Below are 6,000 nucleotides of genomic sequence, written 5' to 3' on the forward strand. Positions count from 1 at the left end.
GTTTGGGACTCTTTAGTTTGGAGGAGGAGACGCGTCTGAGGGGGGGATATGATTGAAGTCTATAAAATTATGCATGCAGGAGTAGAAAAATGTTGACAGAGGAAATTTTTTCTCTCTTTCTCACTGTACAATACCTAGAACCAGGGGGGCATTCATTGAAAATGCTGGGGAAGAATTAGGACTAATAAAAGGAAACACTTTCTTCATAGCGTAGTGAGTTGAGTGTTTGGAATGGAGCTGCTGCCACAGGGGAGGTGGTGATGTGCCCACTAACCTGGATAGCTTTTAAAAAAGGAGGCTTGGACAGATTTATGGAGAGAAGTCAATCTATGGCAGGGGGTGAGGGAACCTCTGCGGCTCTCAGATGTTCAGGAACTTCTGAATTCCCATCAGCCCCTACCAGCATGGCCAATTGTGGCCATTCTGATGAGAGCTGATGAGTGGGTAATGGTCCCTGGAGTGCCTGAAGGCCTGATTCCTGATCTCAGCTACCTAATCTTGATCCTCCTTGATCTCAGATTGCAAATGCCTTAGCTTGAGACCAGGTGCTTCCGAGGAGCAGCAGCAGGAAGAGCCATTGCTTTCACATCCTGCATGTGAGGCTCCCAAGAAGGTACCTGGGGTGGGCCACTCCCTCACGGAAGTAGCAAGAATGCTGGGACCCCTAGATGGACTCTGGTCTGATCCAGCAGGCTAGTTCTTATGTTCTTATGTTCTTAGTCACAGCTTCTCGGAGCTCTCTCAGCCCCACCTACCTCACAGGGTGTTTGTTGTGAGGGGGGAAGGGCAAGGAGATTGTAAGCCCTTTTGAGTCTCCTACAGGAAAGGGGGGATATAAATTCAAAACTCTTCTTCTTCTTCTTCTTCTTCTTCTTCTTCTTCTTCTTCTTCTTCTTCTTCTTCTTCTTCTTCTTCTTCTTCTTCTTCTTCTTCTTCTTCTTCTTCTTCTTCTTCTTCTTCTTCTTCTTCTTCTTCTTCTTCTTCTTCTTTTCTCCTCCTCCCTCCTCACTCCTCCTCCCTGGCTTCTAATCCGCAGAACCAGGTTCAATTCTCCAGAAGCATCCTCTACGTGTCAAGCCTGCTGCGTGAACTAGGGCCAGTCCCTGTTCTCTCAGAACTCTCTCAGCCCCACAAAGGGTTTGCTGTGGGGAGGGATAAAGAAGAGAAGGTGATTGGAAGCTACTTTGAGACTTTGCCTCCTCCTCTTCTTCCCCCGTCGCTCGCATGCCTCGCACAACCTTCAAAGTAGCTGCTACTTCCTGTTTCGTGGGGCACTTCTGAGAATTTGCTGGCAGAGGACATTATAAGCCCTTTGAGGCTCTATCACAAAGCAAGCTAACAACAGCTGATTAATATTTCCTTTTATTATAATTAATTGCCTCTAAATGCTATGGTTGGGAAGCACTGGTGGAGAATCAGCCTTTGTTACGCTCCGTTACTTAGGAGTAGCCTGTCATTACGGGTAATTGTCGCTTGTTTGTGCCGAAGAGATCGGCTGCGGGTTTGATCAAAAAACAAAATATTGTGACGGTGCATCAGATGAGTGGTTTGTTTATCTCGCTCCCTAAACAATCCGGGGGGGAAGAAGCACAATTATTGGTAGGACAACGGAGCCAGATCAATTGTACTGTTTGTTCTCTCGGAGTTATTTAATGCTTATTTTACTCATAGCACTCAGCCCCCAAATAAAACATTCCTGGAAACGAAACAAACATGTTCATTCGATACAGCAAGAGGGGTTTGTTTTCGCTGCAGTCCAATATGCGGACCAAACACTCCAGGTGCACTCTGATCTGGAGAACCAGGTTTGATTCCCCACTCTGCCACTTAAGCTGTGTGTGGAGGCTTATGTGGGGAACCGGAATAGCTTGTGCACTCCAACGCATGCCAGCTGGGTGATCTTGGGCTAGTCACAGTTCTTCGGAGCTCTCTGTGGCACCTTCCGCATGAGCCAAATATTCCATGGTGGCGGCGGGGATAGCTTGTAACCAGAGAATTAGGATCCAGAAAAGGTTCTCACCCAGAGTTCCTGAGAGTAAGGATTTACTTAATTCTTTATGTATTGTTATTGCGAGAGGGGGGGTTACTAATGAGTGGTGACATTTTGCCACGTGATTTTTGCCTCAGTTATGGCCCTCCTCTCAGCAGTAGTGAGCAGAACTTGAAGCAGGAGGTCCACCGGCGCGCGTGGCAGCCTGTGCCTGTGATGGCGATAGTTCATTTCCCTTGGGAACCTGGCGCCAGTGGCTGCGTCCTTGCCACAGCCCCGCCCAGGAATGCCCGCCGCCCTCGGAATGCCCGGCCACGCCCCCGTCGTTCCCTGCCCAGCTCCATTGGCGCTACGCTGCTGTTTGAATCCCACCACCATGGGAACCTGTTACTAAAATTTTTGGATCCCACCACTGGATGTAACCTGGTTTGGGCGGGAACTTCACACATCTCACTCTCTTTCCGCCCACCGTGATGATCGGGAGGGCTTTTAAAACTTTACTTCAGACAAAACTCAGTTTCAAAACAAGCCTCTCTCTTTTTTTCTCTTGCAGCAGCAGCAATGAAGTGTGGGGGGGGAGGAAGGGAGGAGGACAGAATATCAGCTCTAGTGTTAAGACTCCTGGGTATGATGACATCTGTGCCTTTAAGTCTGTTGATGGGCGGAGTTAAGAGAACGGGGAGAACTAGAGCCCTAGCAGAGTTCAGCAGAAAAGAAAGGGTTCCATGTTGAACTTAATGGACAAAGAGTTTGACTAGGGCTGCTAAGCACAGGTTTTGGGAGTGAGGTCCAAGGGGCCTCTAATGTAGTGTGTGCCACTACACTGTTTCCAGGGAAAATTCAGAAGCGTCATAGGGTAGCTCTAGGAATCACCAGTATCCTCATTTCCCTGGTTTTTCTGTTGGGAACTATGGGAGTGGACGCTCCTAAGAAACATAGCACTCTGTGTATGTATATGATGACTGCAGCAAGGAGTTTATATCAGTGGTGGGATCCAAAAATTTTAGTAACAGGTTCCCCTGATGGTGGGATTCAAGCTGTGGTGTAGTGCCAATGGGGCTGGTAGACGCATGACAGCGAGTGGCCGGGCATTCTGTGCGTGAGGAGCATTCCTGGGCAAGGACTGTGGCAGGGCGCCAGCCATTGCGCCCGATTCCTTGGTAGGGAAAGCGAATGCGAGCAGATGCGAAGCAGGCATGCCACGCACACCGGTGCACCTCCTGCTAGACTGCTTCAAGTTCTGCGCGCTACTGCTGAGAGGAGGGGCGTAACTAAGGCAAAAATCAGGTGGCAAAATCACGCTCTATTCAGAAATGGCGAAGCTGACACCGCTATTAAGAGACAGTAGTTTGGACAATTTTTTTTTTTTGAATACTGGAAACCTTTTATGGAGTATCTTTGGAAAACTTATTCAAATAGAGAAGTAATGGCAGGGTTTGAAATCTAAAGAAAACAGTAGGATATAAATATTAGAATGCACTTGTAAAATAAGAAGAGGAGTTTGGATTTATATCCCCCCTTTCTCTCCTGCAGGAGACTCAAAGGGGCTTACAATCTCCTTGCCCTTCCCCCCTCACAACAAACACCCTGCGAGGTAAGTGGGACTGAGAGAGTTCCGAAGAACTGTGACTAGCCCAAGGTCACCCAGCTGGCGTGTGTGGGAGTTCACAGGCTAATCTGAATTCCCCAGATCAGCCTCCACAGCTCAGGCGGCAGAGCGGGGAATCAAACCCGGTTCCTCCAGATTAGATGCACGAGCTCTTAACCTCCGACGCCACTGCTGTCTTACTTATATAAAAGTTAGTCAGAGCTAACTTTGAATCAAAGGCGAAATAGCTGGAAGTCAATTTATGATATGTAGTGGGTTTGTGTGTGTGTGTGTTTGTGTTTGTATATTTTGTTTGTTTTATATGTGAGAATATAACAATTGTATTCAAGAAAAGAACCAATCAACCGCTAGGGGGTGCAAAACCCATGCGGAATTGAAATCCCCCGCCCCCAGAAATGAACATAGAAGCCAGAAAATCAGTATGCAGAAAAAGACGAATGTCAACCTTGCAGACCATAAGTGAGTTGCTTTTTTCCGAAATGGGTGGACTGAAATGCCTCAGGATAACACTTTATTGGATCTCTGACACTTTCCGAGCTTATCGGAGAGCGCTTCTTCATAAGCTTTGTGACAGTCGAGTCTGGAATCAGACATTTGGTCGCCTTAAACTGTCAGTGACTGAGCGCGTCCCAAGAGTACTTGTTCCCCCTTCGCCGGCAAAATCTCACATGCCTTTATTGAGTTCTGAAACAACCCGCCCGGAAGAAAATGATTAAAGCTCAGCCGAACCCAAAGTCCTGACTCATGACCAGCTCCCAAGTCGTTGTTGCCAGATCTTGGGCTTTCTTTCTGGGGATTTCTTGGGCAGGCGATCCGTGTTAGTCTGTGTTCGTGTGTTTTGAATAGTGTAGGCCAGGGGTAGGGAACCTGCGGCTCAAGAGCCGCATGCGGCTCTTCTGCCCTTGTACTGCGGCTCCACGAGCTGAGCCGCTGGCCCCATCTTTGCCCCCCTGCAGGCAGCAGGGCGGGCGCATAACCCGACGGCTGGAGCGCGCCATGCGTTAACCCTCTTGCCTGCCTTGTTGTTGGAACTGGGGCAGGTGCTTTCAGCGGCGGCAAGGCGACGTAAACCCCATCCTTGCAGGCAGCAGGGCGGACGCATCATGTGCTTCTCAGAATGGCCCGAATGCAAAAGTAAAAAAAAAACCTAATATATACAGTGTTATCTTTATTTTAAATGTCAAAAATTATTTGCGGCTCCAAGTATTTTCTTTTCCCATGGAAAACGGGTCCAAATGGCTCTTTGAGTGTTAAAGGTTCCCTACCCCTGGTGTAGGTGAAGCTCTCATTGTGATAGAATTATGTGGAGAAAAGTGGGGGTGTAGTGGTTAAGAGCAGGTGGAATCTAATCTGGAGAACCGGGTGTGATTCCCTGCTTCTCTACTTGAGTGACAGAGGCTTATCTGGTGAACTACATTCCTGCTGGGTGACCTTGGGCTAGGCACAGTTCTTCGGAACTCTCTCAGCCCCATCTACCTCAGCAGGAAGGGAAAGGAGTTTGTAAGCCACCTTGAGTCTCCTTACAGGACAGAAAGGTGGGGTATAATTCCTCGTCGTCCTCCTCGTCCTCCTCGTCGTCGTTGTCGTCGTCCTCCTCCTCCTCCTCCTCCTTCAGAAAATGGCTGCTTTGGATGAAGTCTCCCTCCTTGCCAGCCCCCTCCCCTTTAGAATCTGCCTAAATTTCTGGGAATTTCCTAAACCAGAGTTGGTAATTTGCGTTTCGCAACACTGTATTATTATTATTATTATTATTATTATTATTATTATTATTATTATTATTATTATTATTATTATTATTATTATTATTATTATTATTATTATTATTATTATTATTAATTCAATTTCTATACCGCCCGATCCCCAAAGGGCTCCGGGCGGTGAACAACATAAATAATAATAATAATAATTATTATTTATTCAATTTCTATACCACCCGATCCCCAAAGGGCTCCGGGCGGTGAACAGCAGCGCCTGCCCAATCCAAGCCCAGACCGATACTCTTAACTCCCTATGTTTGCAAGTCACCAAAGTTCATCACAAACTTATTTTGCAGTGTAGACGCCGAGGAAGAATGTGGGCGTATTGATGGATAACACGGACGTCTATTTCACCGCGAGCCGCTAGGAAAAGATGATTGCCAAGTGAATATGCATCATGTATTTCCTTGTTCCGCTGTGTGCTCGGAGTGAATCATTTCTTCTCACAGTCAGACATAACGCTACAGAGACCTGCCTGCCTGCTCTACCGAACTGCAGAGAGTCTTCTTTGGTTTAATAATTGCGTATATCCACTTGCTTCGATTGACTTGCAAAGAGGACTGCCTATATTTTTACATATAGGCTCTGCAGGAGTTTAAACAATTATCTCCTCCCAAATAGCTTGAAGTTTGGTGAGAATAATT

Source organism: Sphaerodactylus townsendi, linkage group LG05 (genome assembly GCF_021028975.2).
Source record: "Sphaerodactylus townsendi isolate TG3544 linkage group LG05, MPM_Stown_v2.3, whole genome shotgun sequence".
Lineage (NCBI taxonomy): Eukaryota > Metazoa > Chordata > Lepidosauria > Squamata > Sphaerodactylidae > Sphaerodactylus > Sphaerodactylus townsendi.